We start from the raw sequence: 19,672 nt of genomic DNA on the forward strand, positions 1-19,672 counted from the left end.
ACTTGGACAGCCTTATTCTCAATGCCCGCCATTTGCACAAGCCCCATCTCATTGCCGGTTACTTGGACAAGGCCCATTTCACTGCCAGTCACTTTGACAGAGTTTTTCTCAATGCCAGTCACTTGGACAAGGCCGTGTTCTCTGCCAGTCACTTGGACAGTCTTATTCTCAATGTCAGTCACTTGGAAAAGGTTCTCCTCTCTGCCAGTTCCTTGGACAAAGTTCTTCTCAATGCCAGTCGCTTGGACAAGGCCCTGTTCTCTGCCAGTAACTTGGACAGCCTTATTCTCAATGCCCGCCATTTGCACAAGCCCCATCTCATTGCCGGTTACTTGGACAAGGCCCTTTTCACTGCCAGTCACTTTGACAGAGTTTTTCTCAATGCCATTCACTTGGAAAAGTCACTGGTCTCTTCCAGTCACTTTGACAGCCTTATTCTCAATGCCAGTCACTTGCACAAGCCCCATTTCAATGCAAGTCAGTTGGAAAAGTCCCTTCTCAATGACAAGCTATTTGGAAAACCTTCTTTTCAATGCCAGTCTTTTGCAGAAGCCCCAACTCTCTGCCTGTCACATGGGTAGCATTATTCTCAATGCCAGTCACTTGGACAAGGCTCTTCTCTCTGCCAGTCACTTGCACAGAGTTCTTCTCAATGCCAGTCACTTGGATAAGGCCCTGCTCTCTGCCAGTCACTTCTACAACCAATTTCTCAATGCCAGCCAATTGGACAAGACACTGCTCAATGGCAGTCACTTGGACAAACGTATTCTCAATGCCAGTCATTTGCACAAGCCCCATGTCAATGCAAGTCACTTGTAAAAACCCCTTCTCATTGACAAGCTATTTGGACAACCTTCTTCTCAATGCCAGTCATTTCCATAAGCCCCATCTCCCTGCCAGTCAGTTGTACAGCCTTATTCTAAACACCAGTCATTTGCACAAGCCCCTTCGCAATGCCTGTGACTTGGACAAGGCCCGTCTGTCTGCTAGTAACTTGGACAGAATTTTCTCAATGCCAGTCACTTGGGCAAGGCCCTGCTCTCTGCCAGTCACTTGGACAGCCTAAGTCTCAATGCCAGTCATTTGCACAAGCCCCTTCTCAATGCCAGTTACTTGGACAAGGCCCTTCTCACTTCCAGCACTTGGACAGCCATATTCTCAATGCCAGTCACTTGCATAAGCCCCTTCTCAATGCCAGTTACTTGCACAAGGCCCTTCTCCCTTCCAGGCACTTGGACAGCCTTATTCTCAATGCCAGTCATTTGCACAAGCCCCTTCTCAATGCCAATCACTTGGAAAAGGCCCTGCTGTCTGCCAGTCACTTGGACATCCTTCTTTTCAATACCAGTCATTTCCATAAGCCCCATCTCCCTGCCAGTCAGTTCTACAGCCTTATTCTAAACACCAGTCATTTGCACAAGCCCCTTCGCAATGCCTGTGACTTGGACAAGGCCCATCTTTCTGGTAGTAACTTGGACAGAATTTTCTCAATGCCAGTCACTTGGGCAAGGCCCTGCTCTCTGCCAGTCACTTGGACAGCCTAAGTCTCAATGCCAGTCATTTGCACAAGCCCCTTCTCAATGCCAGTCACTTGGACAAGGCTCTTCTCACTTCCAGGTACTTGGACAGCCTTATTCTCAATGCCAGTCATTTGCAGAAGTCCCTTCTCAATGCCATTTATTTGGACCAGGCCCTTCTCACTGCCAGTCACTTGGACAGAGTTCTTCTCACTGCCAGTCACTTGGAAAATGCCCTGCTCTCTGCCACTCACGTGGACAGCCTGATTCTCAATGCCAGTCATTTCCATAAGCCCCATTTTCCTGCCAGTCAGTTCACAGCCTGATTCTCAATGCCAGTCATTTGCACAAGCCCCTTCTCAATGCCAGTTCCTTGGACAAAGCCCTTCTCACTGCCAGTCATTTTGACAGATCCCTTCTCAATGCCAGTTATTTGGACCAGGCCCTTCTCACTGCCAGTCACTTGGACAGCCTTATTCTCAATGCCAGTTAATTGGAGAAGGCCATTCTCAATGCCAGTCACTTGGACAGATTTCTCGAATTCTTCTCAGTGCCAGTTACTTGTCCAAGGCTCTGCTCTCTGCCAGTCACTTGGACAGAGTTCTTCTCACTGCCAGTCACTTGGAAAATGCCCTGCTCTCTGCCACTCACGTGGACAGACTGATTCTCAATGCCAGTCATTTGCACAAGCCCCATCTCAATGCAAGTCACTTGTGCCAATCTCTTGGAGAAGGCCCTGTTCTTTGCCAGTCAATTGGACAACCTTATTCTCAATGACAGTTACTTGGACAAGGTGCTGCTCTCTGCCCATCACTTGGACAAACTTTCTCAATGGCAGTCAATTGGATAAGCCCCGTCTCTTTGCTACTCAATTGGACAAGGCCCTGCTCTCGGCCAGTCACTTGCACAACGTTATTCTCAATGTCAGTAATTTCTACAAGCCCCTTCTCAATGCCAGTCACTTGGACAACCTTCTTCTCAATGCCAGTCACATGGTCCTGCTCTCTGCCATTCACTTGGACAACCATTTTCTCAAAGGCAGTCAATTTTACAAACCCCTACTCTATTTCAGTCACCTGCATAACCTTACTCTCAATGTCAGTAATTTGGAGAGGCCTGTTATCAATGCCAGTCACTTAAACAAGGCTCTATTCTCTGCCATTCAATTGGACAGCCTGATTGTCAATGCAAGTCATTTGCACAGGCCCCTTCTCAATGCCAGTCACTTGCACAAGGCCCTGTTCTCTGCCATTCTCTTGGATAGCCTTATTCTCAATGCCAGTCACTTGGACAAACTTATTCTCAATGGCAATAATCTGGACAAGATTCAGCTCTCTTCCAATCACATGGAGAGCTTTATTCTCAATTCCAATGACTTGCACAAGGCACTGCTCTCTGTCAGTCACCTGGACAACCTTATTCTCAACGCCAGTCACTTGGACAACCACCTTTGCATTGCCAATTACTTGTCCAACCTTCTTCTAAATTCCAGTCATTTGAACAAGTGACTTCTCAACGGCAGTCACTTGGACAAGGCCCTGCTCACTGCCAGTCACTTGGACAAGGACCTGCTCTCTGCCAGTAACTGGGACAAACCCCTTCTCAATGCCAGTAGTTTGGACAACCTTCTTCTCAAGGCCAGTCACTTGGATAAGCCCCTTCTCAAATCCAGTCACTTGGACAAGGCCCTGCTCTCTGTCTGTCACTTGGACAGCCTTATTCTCAATGCCAGTCACTAGGACAACCCCCTTCGCAATGCCAATTAGTTGCACAACCTTCTTCTAAATGCCAGTCATTTGAACAAGTCAATTCTCAATGCCAGTCACTAGGACAAGGCCCTGCTCTCTGCCCCTCACTTGGACAGCCCGATTCTCAATGCCAATCACTTGGACAATATTACTCTCAATGCCAGGCATTTGCACAAGCCCCTCCTCAATGCCAGTTACTTGGACAACCTTCTACTCAATGCCAGTCATTTGCATAAGCCCCTTCTCAGTGCCAGTCCTTTGGACAAGGCCCTGCTCTCTGCCAGTCACTAGGACAACCTATTTCTCAATACCAGTAAATTGGACAAGACCCTGCTCAATGCCAGTTATTGGACAGCCTGATTGTCAATGCCAGTCAATTTCAATAGGCTCAGCTCTCTACCAGTCACTTGGACAACCTTATTCTCAATGCCAGTAATTGTGAACAGCCATATTTTCAATGCAAAACAGTTGGGTTATCCCTTGCTCCTTGCCATCACTCGGACAACCTATTTCTCAATGCCAGTCATTTGCACAAGCCCCTCCTCAATGCCAGTCACTTGTACAAGGCCCTGCTCTCTCTCAGTCACGTGGACATCTTTATTCTCAATGCCAGTCACTTGGACAAGCTCGTTCTCAATGCCAGTGACTTGGACAAGGCCCTGCTCTCTGCCAGTCATTTGGACAAACTTATTTTCAATGCCAGTCACTTGGACAAACTTATTCTCAATGTAAGTCATTTGGACAAGACCCAGATCTCTTCCAGTCACATGGAGAGCTTTATTCTTAATTCCAGTGACTAGCACAAGGCTCTCCTCTCTGCCAGTCACTGGGACAGCCTGATTCTCAATGCCAGTCAATTGCACAAGGCTCTGCTCTTTACCAGTCATTTGGACAGCCTTATTCTCAATCCCTATAATTTTGGAAAACCATATTTTCAATGCCAAACAATGGTGCTCTCCTGTGCTCTTTTCCAGTCACTTGAACAATCTATTTCTCAATGCCAGTCACTTGGACAAGGCCCTGCTCTCTGCCCCTCACTTGGACAGCCTTATTCTCAATGTCAGAAATTTGCAGAGGCCCGTTATCAATGCCAGTCACTTGGACAAGGCTCTATTCTCTGCCACTCAATTGGACAGCCTCATTGTCAATGCCAGTCATTTGGACAGCCTTATTCTCAATCCAGTCATTTGCAAAATCTCCTTCTCAATGCCAGTTACTTGGACAAGGCCTTGCTCTCTGCCAGTCAATTGCACAGTCTTATTCTCAATGCCAGTCACTTGGACAAGGCCCTGCTCTCTGCCAGTCACTTAGACAGAGTTCTTCTCAATGCCAGTCACTTGGACAAGGCCCTGTTCTCTGCCAGTCTCTTGGACAGCCTTCTTCTCAATGCCAGTCATTTCCATAAGCCCCATCTCTCTGCCAGTCATTTGCACAAGCCCCTTCTCAATGCCTGTCACTTGGACAAGGCCCTTCATAATGCAAGTCATTTTCACAAAGCTCTGCTCTCTACCAGTCAATTGCACAAACTTCTTCTCAATGCCAGTCACTTGGATAAGGCCCTGTTCTCTGCCAGTTACTTGGACAGCCTTATTCTCAATGCCAGTCACTTGGACAGTGTTCTTCTCAATGCCAGTCCTTGGGACAACGCCCTACCCTCTGCCAGTCACTTGGACAGTGTTCTTCTCAATGCCAGTCACTTGCAAAAGGCCGTGCTCTCTGCCAATCACTTGGACAGCCTTCTTCTCAATGATAGTCATTTCAATAAGCTCCATCTCCCTGCCAGTCAGTTGGACAGCCTTATTATCAACGCCAGTCATTTGCACAATCCCCTTCTCTCTGCCAGTCACTTGGACAGATAAATCTCAAGGCCAGTAATTTGCACAAGGCTCTGCTCTCTACCAGTCAATTGCACAAACTTCTTGTCAATGCCAGTCATTTGGAAAAGGCCCTGCTCTCTGCCAATCACTTGGACAGCCTTATTCTCAACGCCACTCATTTGCACAAGTCCCTTCTCAATGCCAGTTACTGGGACAAGGCCCTTCTCACTTCCAGGCACTTGGACAGCCTTATTCTCATTGCCAGACATTTGCACAAGCCGCTTCTCAATGCCAGTCACTTGGACAAGGCCTTAATTCTCTGTCAGTCATTTGGACAGCCTTATTCTCAATGCCAGTAACTTGGACAACCCCCTTCTCAATGCCAGTCAATTGGACAGTGTTCTGCTCTCTGCCAGTCACTTGGACAACCTGATCCTCAATGCCAGTCATTTCTACAAGCCCCTTCTCAATGCCAGTCACTTGGAAAAGGCCCTGCTCTCTGTCAGTCACTGGGACAACCTTTTTCTCAACGGCAGTCACTTGGACAACCCCCTTTGCAATGCCAATTACTTGCACAACCTTCTTCTAAATGCCAGTCATTTGAACAAGTCATTTCTCAATGCCAGTCACTTGGACAAGGCCCTGCTCTCTGCCTCTCACTTGGACAGCCTGATTCTCAATGCCAGTCACTTGGACAATATTACTCTCAATGCAGGACATTTGCACAAGCCCCTCTTCAATGCCAGTCATTTGAACAAGTCATTTCTCAATGCCAGTCACTTGGAAAAGGTTCTGCTCTCTGCCAGTCACTTGGACAGAGTTCTTCTCAATGCCAGTCACTTGGACAAGCCCCTCCTCAACGCCAGTCACTTGAACAGGGCCCTGCTCTCTGACCCTCACTAGGACAGCCTTATTCTCAATGCCAGTCATTTGGACAAGCCCCTTCTCAATGCCAGTTACTTGGACAAGGCCCTGCTCTCGGCCAGTCACTTGGACAGAGTTCTTCTCAATGCCAGTCACTTGGACAAGGCCCTGTTCTCTGCCAGTCACTTGGACAGCCTTATTCTCAATGCCAGTCATTTGCACAAGCCCCTTCTCAATGCCAGTTCCTTGGACAAGGCCCTGTTCTCTCCCAATCACTTGGACAGCCTTATTCTCAATGCCAGTCATTTGCACAAGCCCCTTCTCAATGCCAGTTCCTTGGACAAGGCCCTGTTCTCTCCCAATCACTTGGACAGCCTTATTCTCAATGCCAGTCATTTGCACAAGCCCCTTCTCAATGCCAGTTCCTTGGACAAGGCCCTGTTCTCTCCCAATCACTTGGACAGCCTTATTCTCAATGCCAGTCATTTGCACAAGCCCCTTCTCAATGCCAGTTCCTTGGACAAGGCCCTGTTCTCTCCCAATCACTTGGACAGCCTTATTCTCAATGCCAGTCATTTGCACAAGCCCCTTCTCAATGCCAGTTCCTTGGACAAGGCCCTGTTCTCTCCCAATCACTTGGACAGCCTTATTCTCAATGCCAGTCATTTGCACAAGCCCCTTCTCAATGCCAGTTCCTTGGACAAGGCCCTGTTCTCTCCCAATCACTTGGACAGCCTTATTCTCAATGCCAGTCATTTGCACAAGCCCCTTCTCAATGCCAGTTCCTTGGACAAGGCCCTGTTCTCTCCCAATCACTTGGACAGCCTTATTCTCAATGCCAGTCATTTGCACAAGCCCCTTCTCAATGCCAGTTCCTTGGACAAGGCCCTGTTCTCTCCCAATCACTTGGACAGCCTTATTCTCAATGCCAGTCATTTGCACAAGCCCCTTCTCAATGCCAGTTCCTTGGACAAGGCCCTGTTCTCTCCCAATCACTTGGACAGCCTTATTCTCAATGCCAGTCATTTGCACAAGCCCCTTCTCAATGCCAGTTCCTTGGACAAGGCCCTGTTCTCTCCCAATCACTTGGACAGCCTTATTCTCAATGCCAGTCATTTGCACAAGCCCCTTCTCAATGCCAGTTCCTTGGACAAGGCCCTGTTCTCTCCCAATCACTTGGACAGCCTTATTCTCAATGCCAGTCATTTGCACAAGCCCCTTCTCAATGCCAGTTCCTTGGACAAGGCCCTGTTCTCTCCCAATCACTTGGACAGCCTTATTCTCAATGCCAGTCATTTGCACAAGCCCCTTCTCAATGCCAGTTCCTTGGACAAGGCCCTGTTCTCTCCCAATCACTTGGACAGCCTTATTCTCAATGCCAGTCATTTGCACAAGCCCCTTCTCAATGCCAGTTCCTTGGACAAGGCCCTGTTCTCTCCCAATCACTTGGACAGCCTTATTCTCAATGCCAGTCATTTGCACAAGCCCCTTCTCAATGCCAGTTCCTTGGACAAGGCCCTGTTCTCTCCCAATCACTTGGACAGCCTTATTCTCAATGCCAGTCATTTGCACAAGCCCCTTCTCAATGCCAGTTCCTTGGACAAGGCCCTGTTCTCTCCCAATCACTTGGACAGCCTTATTCTCAATGCCAGTCATTTGCACAAGCCCCTTCTCAATGCCAGTTCCTTGGACAAGGCCCTGTTCTCTCCCAATCACTTGGACAGCCTTATTCTCAATGCCAGTCATTTGCACAAGCCCCTTCTCAATGCCAGTTCCTTGGACAAGGCCCTGTTCTCTCCCAATCACTTGGACAGCCTTATTCTCAATGCCAGTCATTTGCACAAGCCCCTTCTCAATGCCAGTTCCTTGGACAAGGCCCTGTTCTCTCCCAATCACTTGGACAGCCTTATTCTCAATGCCAGTCATTTGCACAAGCCCCTTCTCAATGCCAGTTCCTTGGACAAGGCCCTGTTCTCTCCCAATCACTTGGACAGCCTTATTCTCAATGCCAGTCATTTGCACAAGCCCCTTCTCAATGCCAGTTCCTTGGACAAGGCCCTGTTCTCTCCCAATCACTTGGACAGCCTTATTCTCAATGCCAGTCATTTGCACAAGCCCCTTCTCAATGCCAGTTCCTTGGACAAGGCCCTGTTCTCTCCCAATCACTTGGACAGCCTTATTCTCAATGCCAGTCATTTGCACAAGCCCCTTCTCAATGCCAGTTCCTTGGACAAGGCCCTGTTCTCTCCCAATCACTTGGACAGCCTTATTCTCAATGCCAGTCATTTGCACAAGCCCCTTCTCAATGCCAGTTCCTTGGACAAGGCCCTGTTCTCTCCCAATCACTTGGACAGCCTTATTCTCAATGCCAGTCATTTGCACAAGCCCCTTCTCAATGCCAGTTCCTTGGACAAGGCCCTGTTCTCTCCCAATCACTTGGACAGCCTTATTCTCAATGCCAGTCATTTGCACAAGCCCCTTCTCAATGCCAGTTCCTTGGACAAGGCCCTGTTCTCTCCCAATCACTTGGACAGCCTTATTCTCAATGCCAGTCATTTGCACAAGCCCCTTCTCAATGCCAGTTCCTTGGACAAGGCCCTGTTCTCTCCCAATCACTTGGACAGCCTTATTCTCAATGCCAGTCATTTGCACAAGCCCCTTCTCAATGCCAGTTCCTTGGACAAGGCCCTGTTCTCTCCCAATCACTTGGACAGCCTTATTCTCAATGCCAGTCATTTGCACAAGCCCCTTCTCAATGCCAGTTCCTTGGACAAGGCCCTGTTCTCTCCCAATCACTTGGACAGCCTTATTCTCAATGCCAGTCATTTGCACAAGCCCCTTCTCAATGCCAGTTCCTTGGACAAGGCCCTGTTCTCTCCCAATCACTTGGACAGCCTTATTCTCAATGCCAGTCATTTGCACAAGCCCCTTCTCAATGCCAGTTCCTTGGACAAGGCCCTGTTCTCTCCCAATCACTTGGACAGCCTTATTCTCAATGCCAGTCATTTGCACAAGCCCCTTCTCAATGCCAGTTACTTAGACCATGCCCTACTCAATCAAAGGCATTTGGACAGCCTTATTCTCAATGCCAGTCATTTGCGCAAGACCCTTCTCAATGCCAGTTACTTGGACAAGGCCCTGTTCTCTGCCAGTCACTTGGACAGCCTTAATCTCAATGCCAGTCATTTGCACAAGCCCCTTCTCATTGCCAGTCACTTGCACAAGGCCCTGCTCTCTGCCAATCACTTGGACAGCCTTATTCTCAATGCCCGTCATTTGCACAAGCCCCTTCTCATTGCCAGTCACTTGCACAAGGCCCTGCTCTCTGCCAATCACTTGGACAGCCTTATTCTCAATGCCCGTCATTTGCACAAGCCCCTTCTCATTGCCAGTCACTTGCACAAGGCCCTGCTCTCTGCCAATCACTTGGACAGCCTTATTCTCAATGCCCGTCATTTGCACAAGCCCCTTCTCATTGCCAGTCACTTGCACAAGGCCCTGCTCTCTGCCAATCACTTGGACAGCCTTATTCTCAATGCCCGTCATTTGCACAAGCCCCTTCTCATTGCCAGTCACTTGCACAAGGCCCTGCTCTCTGCCAATCACTTGGACAGCCTTATTCTCAATGCCCGTCATTTGCACAAGCCCCTTCTCATTGCCAGTCACTTGCACAAGGCCCTGCTCTCTGCCAATCACTTGGACAGCCTTATTCTCAATGCCCGTCATTTGCACAAGCCCCTTCTCATTGCCAGTCACTTGCACAAGGCCCTGCTCTCTGCCAATCACTTGGACAGCCTTATTCTCAATGCCCGTCATTTGCACAAGCCCCTTCTCATTGCCAGTCACTTGCACAAGGCCCTGCTCTCTGCCAATCACTTGGACAGCCTTATTCTCAATGCCCGTCATTTGCACAAGCCCCTTCTCATTGCCAGTCACTTGCACAAGGCCCTGCTCTCTGCCAATCACTTGGACAGCCTTATTCTCAATGCCCGTCATTTGCACAAGCCCCTTCTCATTGCCAGTCACTTGCACAAGGCCCTGCTCTCTGCCAATCACTTGGACAGCCTTATTCTCAATGCCCGTCATTTGCACAAGCCCCTTCTCATTGCCAGTCACTTGCACAAGGCCCTGCTCTCTGCCAATCACTTGGACAGCCTTATTCTCAATGCCCGTCATTTGCACAAGCCCCTTCTCATTGCCAGTCACTTGCACAAGGCCCTGCTCTCTGCCAATCACTTGGACAGCCTTATTCTCAATGCCCGTCATTTGCACAAGCCCCTTCTCATTGCCAGTCACTTGCACAAGGCCCTGCTCTCTGCCAATCACTTGGACAGCCTTATTCTCAATGCCCGTCATTTGCACAAGCCCCTTCTCATTGCCAGTCACTTGCACAAGGCCCTGCTCTCTGCCAATCACTTGGACAGCCTTATTCTCAATGCCCGTCATTTGCACAAGCCCCTTCTCATTGCCAGTCACTTGCACAAGGCCCTGCTCTCTGCCAATCACTTGGACAGCCTTATTCTCAATGCCCGTCATTTGCACAAGCCCCTTCTCATTGCCAGTCACTTGCACAAGGCCCTGCTCTCTGCCAATCACTTGGACAGCCTTATTCTCAATGCCCGTCATTTGCACAAGCCCCTTCTCATTGCCAGTCACTTGCACAAGGCCCTGCTCTCTGCCAATCACTTGGACAGCCTTATTCTCAATGCCCGTCATTTGCACAAGCCCCTTCTCATTGCCAGTCACTTGCACAAGGCCCTGCTCTCTGCCAATCACTTGGACAGCCTTATTCTCAATGCCCGTCATTTGCACAAGCCCCTTCTCATTGCCAGTCACTTGCACAAGGCCCTGCTCTCTGCCAATCACTTGGACAGCCTTATTCTCAATGCCCGTCATTTGCACAAGCCCCTTCTCATTGCCAGTCACTTGCACAAGGCCCTGCTCTCTGCCAATCACTTGGACAGCCTTATTCTCAATGCCCGTCATTTGCACAAGCCCCTTCTCATTGCCAGTCACTTGCACAAGGCCCTGCTCTCTGCCAATCACTTGGACAGCCTTATTCTCAATGCCCGTCATTTGCACAAGCCCCTTCTCAATGCCAGTTACTTGGACAAGGCCCTATTCACTGCCGGTAACTTGGACAGAGTTCTTCTCTATGCCAGTCATTTGCACAAGCCCCTTCTCATTGCCAGTCACTTGGACAAGGCCCTGCTCTCTGCCAATCACTTGGACAGCCTTATTCTCAATGCCAGTCATTTGGACAGTCTTATGCTCAATTCCAGTCACTTGGAAAAGGTTCTGCTCTCTGCCAGTTACTTGGACAGAGTTCTTCTCAATGCCAGTCATTTGGACAATGCCCTGTCCTCTGCCAGTCACTTGGACTGCCTTATTCTTAATGCCCGTCATTTGCACAAGCCCCTTATCAATGCCAGTTACTTGGACAAGGCCCTTCTCACTTACAGGCATTTGGACAGCCTTATTCTCAATGCCCGTCATTTGCACAAGCCCCTTCTCAATGCCAGTTACTTAGACAAGGCCCTTCTCACTCACAGGCATTTGGACAGCCTTATTCTCAATGCCCGTCATTTGCACAAGCCCCTTCTCAATGCCAGTTACTTAGACAAGGCCCTTCTCACTCACAGGCATTTGGACAGCCTTATTCTCAATGCCCGTCATTTGCACAAGCCCCTTCTCAATGCCAGTTACTTAGACAAGGCCCTTCTCACTCACAGGCATTTGGACAGCCTTATTCTCAATGCCCGTCATTTGCACAAGCCCCTTCTCAATGCCAGTTACTTAGACAAGGCCCTTCTCACTCACAGGCATTTGGACAGCCTTATTCTCAATGCCCGTCATTTGCACAAGCCCCTTCTCAATGCCAGTTACTTAGACAAGGCCCTTCTCACTCACAGGCATTTGGACAGCCTTATTCTCAATGCCCGTCATTTGCACAAGCCCCTTCTCAATGCCAGTTACTTAGACAAGGCCCTTCTCACTCACAGGCATTTGGACAGCCTTATTCTCAATGCCCGTCATTTGCACAAGCCCCTTCTCAATGCCAGTTACTTAGACAAGGCCCTTCTCACTCACAGGCATTTGGACAGCCTTATTCTCAATGCCCGTCATTTGCACAAGCCCCTTCTCAATGCCAGTTACTTAGACAAGGCCCTTCTCACTCACAGGCATTTGGACAGCCTTATTCTCAATGCCCGTCATTTGCACAAGCCCCTTCTCAATGCCAGTTACTTGGACAAGGCCCTGCTCTCTGCCAGTCACTTGGACAGCTAGAGATTCAATGCCAGTCATTTGAACATGCCCCTTCTCAATGCCAGACACTTGTAAAAGGCTCTGCTCTCTGCCATTCACTTGGAGAGCCTTCTTCTCAATGCCAGTCACTTAGACAGACAACCTTCTTCTCAATGCCAGTCATTTGTAAAAGACCCTTCTCATTGCCCATCACTTAGACAAGGCTCTGCTCTGTCCCATCACTTAGACAGCCTTATTCTCAAATTTAGACATTAGGACAAGACCCAGCTCTCTGCCAGTCACTTCGAGAGGCTTATTCTCAATGCCAGTCATTTACACAAGTTCCTTCTCTATGCCAGTCACTTGGACAAGCCCAGTCTCTCTGCTGGTCACTTGGACAATCTTATTCTGAATGCCAGTCCCTTGGACAAGGCTCTGCTCTCTGCCAGTCACACGGACAACATTCTTGTCAATGCCAGTCACTTGGACAATCTTTTTCTCAATGCCAATCATTTTCACAAGCTCCTTCTCAATGCCAATCACTTGGACAAGACCCATCTCTCTGCCAGTCACTTGGACAGCCTTATTCTCAATGCCAGTCATTTGCACAGGCCCCTTCTCAATGCCAGTTACTTGGACAAGGCCCTGCTCTTTGCCATTCACTTTGACAGCCTGATTCTCGATGCCCGTCACATGGACAAGCCCCATCACTCTGCCAGTCCCTAGGACTATATTACTCTCAATGCCAGTCACTTGGACAAGCCTCAGCACTCTGCCAGTCACTTGGACAACCTTCTTCTCAATGCCAGTCACTTAGGTAAGCCCCTGCTCTCTGACAGTGTCTTTCACAAACTTATTCTCAATGCCAGCTGGTGGGTCAAGCCCCTCCTCTCTTCCTGTGACCTGTGTAGCTGTGTTTTAGGAAAATAAATGTCCACAAGTAATTCTGAATCTCCTCATTAAGTTTTTAACACTGGTATTGTTTCAATAGATGCAGTGTTTCCTGCCCCTACACTCAATGAGCGGCTGTTGGCCTCCACCTCTCCGAAGGAGATCTTTCTCAGGTGCATGTGTGTTGTGTGCAGGGCGTCTCTGAGCCCATCTGTGGTTATTCCCTGCTTGTGAGCGCTTACCTGGAACGGACAGCACATGTGTGGGTCCCCACCTGGGGCCTGGGCCGTGAGGGCTGCTGTGAAGCCTCTGTCTGTGCCTGCACCCGGGTGAGGAGTGACTCGAAGCCGCACCAGGTACCTGGGTGACCAGGAGGGACTGGCGCAGCGTCAGCGACCGCAAGGACGGAGGTGAGCGGATTTGGCCACATCGCGTCGTCCTTTCGATCTGGCTTGTTGGGCCGCAGGAGCGGAAAGAGGAGGAGAAGAAACTGAGTCAATGGCAGCAGACGTTCGCACACTCTGCCTCCGGTGCCTCCGGCGGCTGCTGCTGGGCCCACCTGGCTACTTCGCTCAAGTCACTTCAATGGTCACATCCCCTGAGACTCACAGGCACCTACTGTTCCGGCAAATGCCTTCCCAGATGCCTCCCACGTTCGATCAATGATATTTTCTCTCAGCCGGGGAGGCCGGCAGCCCCCTTCATTACCTCACCTCCGGGGCGTGTCACCTCACAGCCCACGTCTCCATGTCGTTTGCTGAGGTCTCCACTGCCTTTTCCGTCACCGGGGTTTCCTTCCCGCCGGTCCATGACGAGGAATGGCTTCCTGCTGCCTGGACCTAGCGGGTGGGAACTGGACTTGATACATTTTTACGGTCAGAAGTTGAGGAAGAAATCAGACTAAGCCCGGCTGGTGTGGCTCAGTGGTTGAGCACGGACCTATGAACAAGGAGGTCACTGTTTGATTCCCAGTCAGGGTACATGCCTGGGTTGCAGGTTTGATCCCTAGTGGGGGGGGGGGCGTGCAGGAGGCAGCCGATCAGTGATTCTCTCTCATCGTTGATGTTTCTCTCTCTCTCTGTCCCTCTCCCCTCCTCTCTGAAATCAATAAAAAATATTTTTATAAAATGGAACAACCATATGATGTAGTAATACTCCTTCTGGGACTATATCTGGAGAAAGTGCAAGACGCCACCTCAGAAAGCTCTGTGTACCCCCATGTGCACTGCAGCCAAGACATGGGAGCAACCTAATGTCCACTCATGGGTGATTGTGTGTGTGTGTGTGTGTGTATTATTGTCATAAAAAGAGGGAAATCCTGCCCTCACCGGTTTGGCTCAGTGGATGGAGCGTCAGCCTATGGACTGAAGGGTCCCAGGTTCGATTCCGGTCAAGGGCATGTACCTTGGTTGTGGGCACATCCCCAGTAGGGGGTGTGCAGGAGGCAGCTGATGGATGTTTCTCTCTCATCGATGTTTCTAACTCTCTATCCCTCTCCCCTCCTCTCTGTAAAAAATCAATAAAATATATTTAAAAAAGAAAAAAAAGGAAATCCTGCCATTTATGACAAGAAGTGGACGGACCTCGAAGGCATTGTAAGTGAAATAAGTCAGGGGCCAGGGAGATACTGTACGATCTCACTTAGATGCGGAATTTAAAAAAAATGATGTTTAAAAACCAAACAGAGAACAGATTGGTGGTTGCCAGAGGTGGGGGGCGGGGGGTTAAAATGGGTGAAGGTAGAAGGTACAAGCTTCCAGTTATGATACAAGCCCTGGGCGGTAACGTGCAGCATGGTGGCGATAGTTAACACCACTGCGTTTTATATCTGAAAGTTAAGAGAGTACATCTCAAAAGTTCTCACCACGCCCTGGCCGATTTGGCTCAGTGGGTCGAGCATTGGCCCGTGGACTGAAGGGTCCCAGTTTCTTCCTCTTTTTTTAAAAAAAATATATTTTATTGATTTTTTACAGAGAGGAAGGGAGAGGGATAGAGAGTTAGAAACATCGATGAGAGAGAAACATCGATCAGCTGCCTCCTGCACACTCCCCACTGGGGATGTGCTTGCAACCAAGGTACATGCCCTTGACCGGAATCGAACCTGGGACCCTTCAGTCCATAGGCCAGTGCTCTATCCACTGAGCCAAACTGGTTCGGGCCCAGTTTCTATTCTGGTCAAGGCACGTACCTGGGTTGCAGCCTCGATTCCTGGCCCTGGTCAAGGCGTGTAAGGGAGGCAACCAATCACTGCGTCTCTCTCACATCGATGTTTCTCTCTCTCGGTGTCTCCCTCTACCTTCCACTTTCTCTAAATAAAATCAATAGGAAAATACCCTTGGGTGAGGATTAGCAACAACAAAAAGTTCTCATCATAAGAAAAAAAACCACACACGTGTGTAACTATTTTTGGTGACGGCTGTTAGCGAAATGTGTGATTGATAATCATATGTAAACATATGCACTCGTATGCTCCCACCTAACACTAACACAATGTTATGTCACTTATATCTCCATTTTTTAAAATATAGGCAGGAGAACTAATTTTCTCCAGCCCAGCGGTCAGGGGATGATGGACCCCACAAGGAAGAGGGCGCCGGGAAGAGCTTCAATTCTAGAAAACACCGTTTACAGGACGTCTGAGGCCCTACCCAGGCGTCCGAGAGCACGCTCAGGATGAGGAACGGAAAGAGCCCTGGCTCAGGAGCTGGACTCACCACCGGACACGGGACCGAGCAGGAGCGAGGCGGCGGGAGGGTGAGACCGAGCCTGAGACTTCTCTGCCGCGGAGACGTCCAGTTGTCACGCCCCCGCGCGCCCAGTGGGGGTCCGATGCAGATCCGAGCGTGGAGCCAGGTTGCTGTCAGCTGGAAAAGCCGCACACCAGTGAAAGCGGTCAGGGCGGATTTTATCGGGCATGTACTACGGCAACCGGGAAAGAGTCCAGTGGGACCTGAGCTCCACGTGGATTTGCTCAGAGGCGACAGAGCCTTTTATTTTTTCCTTTATCGATTAAGGTATTAGATATGTGTCCTTATCCTCCCATTGGCCCCCTCTCCCCCGCCGCCCCTCCCTGCTCATGCCCTCACCCCCCGGGTGTCTGTGTCCATTGGTTAGGCCTATATGCATGCATACAAGTCCTTTGGTTGATCTCTCCCCCTTAACCCCACTCTACCCCTACCTTCCCTCTGAGGTTTGACGGTCTGATCGATGCTTCTCTGTCTCTGGGTCTGCTTTTGTTCATCAGTTTATGTTGTTCATTATATTCCACAAATGAGTGAGATCATGGGATATTTATCTTTCCTCGACTGGCTTATTTCGCTTAGCATAACACTCTCCAGGTCCATCCATGCTGTTGCAAATGGTAAGAATTCCTTCTTTTTTATGGCAGTATAGCATTCCATTGTGTAGATGGACCACAGCTTTCTAATCCACTCATCTGCTGATGGGCACTCAGGCTGTGTCCAAATCTTTGCTAGGGTAAATTGTGCTGCAATGAACATAGGGGTGCATATGTCCTTTCTGATTGGTGTTTCTGGTTCCTTGGGATAGACTAGACCACCAACTTATACCATACACAAAAATAAACTCAAAATGGATAAAGGACTTAAACATAAGATAGGAAAGCACAAAAATATTGGAGGAATCCACAGGCAGCAAAATCTCAGACATATGCCAAAGCAATGTCTTCACCGATACGGCTCCTAGGGCAATGGGAACTAAAGAGAAAAATAAACAAATGGGACGACATCAAAATTAAAAGCTTTTGTAGCCGAAACCGGTTTGGCTCAGTGGATGGAGCGTCGGCCTGCGGACTGAAGGGTCCCAGGTTCGATTCCGGTCAAGGGCATGTGCCTGGGTTGCGGACACATGCCCAGTGGGAGATGTGCAGGAGGCAGCTGATCGATGTTTCTCTCTCATCGATGTTTCTAACTATCTCTCTCCCTTCCTCTCTGTAAAAAATCAATAAAATATATTTTAAAAAAAATTAAAAGCTTTTGTATAGCAACAGAGCCTTTTAAAGGAGAAAATGAGCCCGGCCCAGCATGGCTCAGTGGTTGAGTGTTGACCTATGAACCTGGAGGCCACGGTTCAATTCCTGGTCAGGGCACATGCTCGATCCCCAGTGTGGGGCATGCAGGAGGCAGCCAATCAATGGTTCTCTCTCATCACTGATGTTTCTCTCTCTCTCTCCTTCTCCCTTCCTCTCTGAAATTAATAAAAAATATATTTAAAAAATAAAAGGAGAGAACGAGCCAATAGGGAGGGAGGGGAGTGGGGATTCAGGAGTCTGGGAAGTGAAAAGTTAGGCGGGAAAGAGGGTGGGCCCACATGGAACGTACCTGGGTTTGTGAACCAGGAAACACCGAAGTCAGGCTCATGCCTTCTTCAGAAGGTGCAAACTTCCGGTTATAATACAGGTCCTGGGACTGGGACACCGCATGGTGACTGTGGATAACAACACTGCCTTTTACATCTGCAAGTTGTCAGGCCGATGGACAGGGTCCTACCATCAGGACAGGGTTCTACCATCAGGAGCTGGCGGGGGCCACGGTAACCTGTTTAGGCTGAGTTTTCCCAGGCCAGCACTTCAGGGGGCCCCAGGGTCCACCTAGGGGTGCAGCTTGAGCTCTTAGAAACCGTTAGTGTTCGTCCACATCCTCACAGGCCAGGCGAGGCGTGGATGGACAGGAGGGCTCCATGGAGCCTGGCCGGGGGAATCTCCGTTCTAGAGGCGACAAGCCCAGAATGAGGGGCTGTGGGAAGGGAGGGAAGAAGAGGAAACGAGGAAGCTGAGAACAATTAAGGATTTCACAGAAGCCGGCCATGCCGGGGTGCCAACCATGATGTTAGCTCTGCTATGGGCCGCGTCCCGCCCAACAGCATATGAAGACAACGCCTAGGAAAGCCTTCTGCGGGGACGAGGGGGGTTAACCCGAGGTTTGTGTCGGGAAAGCAAGGAGCCCCTAAGAGGAGAGGCGCACCGCGGGATGCAGTGCCAGTAAGGTGTATTTTTTCCAATCTTTAATTTCTTTATTGATTAAGGTATTACATATGTGACCTCATTCCCCCCATAACCCCCCCCCCACTCATGCCCTCGCCTCCCTGTTGTCTGTGTCCATTGGTCGGGCTTATATGCATGCATGCATACAAGTCCTTTGGTTGATCTCTCCCCTTTACCCCCACCCTCCCCTACTTTCCCTCTGAGGTTTGACAGCCTTGCCCCCCTGTTGTCTGTGTCCATTGGTTGGGCTTATATGCAGTGAGGTTTAAGGTCTTGTAAAGGCCCGCCCCGCGCGGGGCAGGGGCACCTGAGCGCCCCCTGCCTGCCGGCCTCACCTGTCTCGCTGCCATCAGCATCTCCCTTCGGCCCAGGTCTCCTCTCTTCTCTAAGAGGATTCTGGTCTCCAAGTCAGAGCCATCACGTGGCGAATTCTCCTCCAATTTGAACGTCTACCCAAGAGCATTCTTGCCTCTGGCTCAATGCCGGCCCAGACAAATATAGATATATTTTTAGAAATTGCTGTATAAAAGAAAGAAATACTAAAAGAGAGAACATTCACTAACATCTGTAGTTGCTACTGAAGGTGGCATTCTTATTCAAATAACATCGTTATAGACATAGCTTAAAATTCACATATGAATAGATTAAAACTGAATGGACATATTTTTATTGCATGTAATATATTTAAAATAGTTTTTCTCGAGATGTTAATGTTTGTTGCATGTGACTTTATTATATTTAAAATTGTTTTTGAGATATTAATGTTTATTGCATGTAAAAATAAAATAAAATACATATAAAAAAGCTGAATGGAAAGTCCTATATACCAAAATGAAGAAGTTGGGTTTCACATGATGATTTTTTAAAATATATATTTTTTATTGATTTCAGAGAGGAAGGGAGAGGGAGAGAGAGATAGAAACATCAATGATGAGAGAGAACCATGGATCAGCTGCGCACGCCCCCTTACTGGGGATCAAGCCCACACACAACCCAGGCATGTGCCCTGACGAGGAATCGAACGGTGACCTCCTGGTTCACAGGTCAATGCTCAACCACTGAGCCACATGATGTTTTTTGAATATGACTTTGTGAACATGAATTAAATATGTCATTGGCCCGAATTAAGAAGGTGGGACACTCGGCCTTCAGGGTTCCTTTCCTGATGAACCTGGCTGGGGAATCTGTCAGTGACAAGCCTGAAGTTAACGGGTCCAGAAAGGTAAGACGAGGCGAGCACAGCATGCCGTGTCTCTCCCACTGAATGGAGCGACAAGAGGTGGAAGACTCTGAAAGTAACTATTCAATCCCTGGCCCTGAAAAAAAACCTCCAGGTTTGGCAGAATATATCTCTCAGGCCATAAATCAACAGGAGAAAGAGGAAGAACACTGGATTGTGAAGAACTACTGACAGTGCCCGGCCGGTGTGGCTCAGTGGTTGAGTGTCAACTTATGAACCAGGAGGTCACAATTCAATTCCTGGTCAGGGCACATGCCCGGGTAGGGGGCTCGATCCCCAGTGTGTAGTGTGCAGGAGGCAGCTGGTCAATGATTCTCTCTCATCACTGATGCTTCTGTTTCTCTCTC

General features: G+C 49.1%; 1 long non-coding RNA gene across 4 annotated transcripts in view; it reads right to left on the bottom strand.

Annotated features, from left to right (window-relative positions):
- The window catches only part of LOC106726898, a 70,223-nt gene extending 51,454 nt beyond the window's left edge, over window positions 1-18,769 (bottom strand). Inside the window, exons 1-3 of one of the 4 annotated variants that reach the window (XR_001363023.1) lie at window positions 18,421-18,769; window positions 17,424-17,529; window positions 13,444-13,922 (exon numbers count right to left, since the gene is read on the bottom strand). This is a non-coding gene — a long non-coding RNA (uncharacterized LOC106726898). Of the gene's footprint in view, window positions 1-13,443; window positions 13,923-15,797; window positions 16,086-16,261; window positions 16,300-17,423; window positions 17,810-18,420 lie in introns of those variants that run through there. The other 3 variants (XR_001363024.1, XR_001363026.1, XR_001363025.1) reach the window with 3 other exon arrangements.
- Between the last annotated feature and the right edge of the window lie 903 nt (window positions 18,770-19,672).

This window comes from Myotis brandtii, unplaced genomic scaffold (genome assembly GCF_000412655.1).
Source record: "Myotis brandtii unplaced genomic scaffold, ASM41265v1 scaffold329, whole genome shotgun sequence".
NCBI lineage: Eukaryota > Metazoa > Chordata > Mammalia > Chiroptera > Vespertilionidae > Myotis > Myotis brandtii.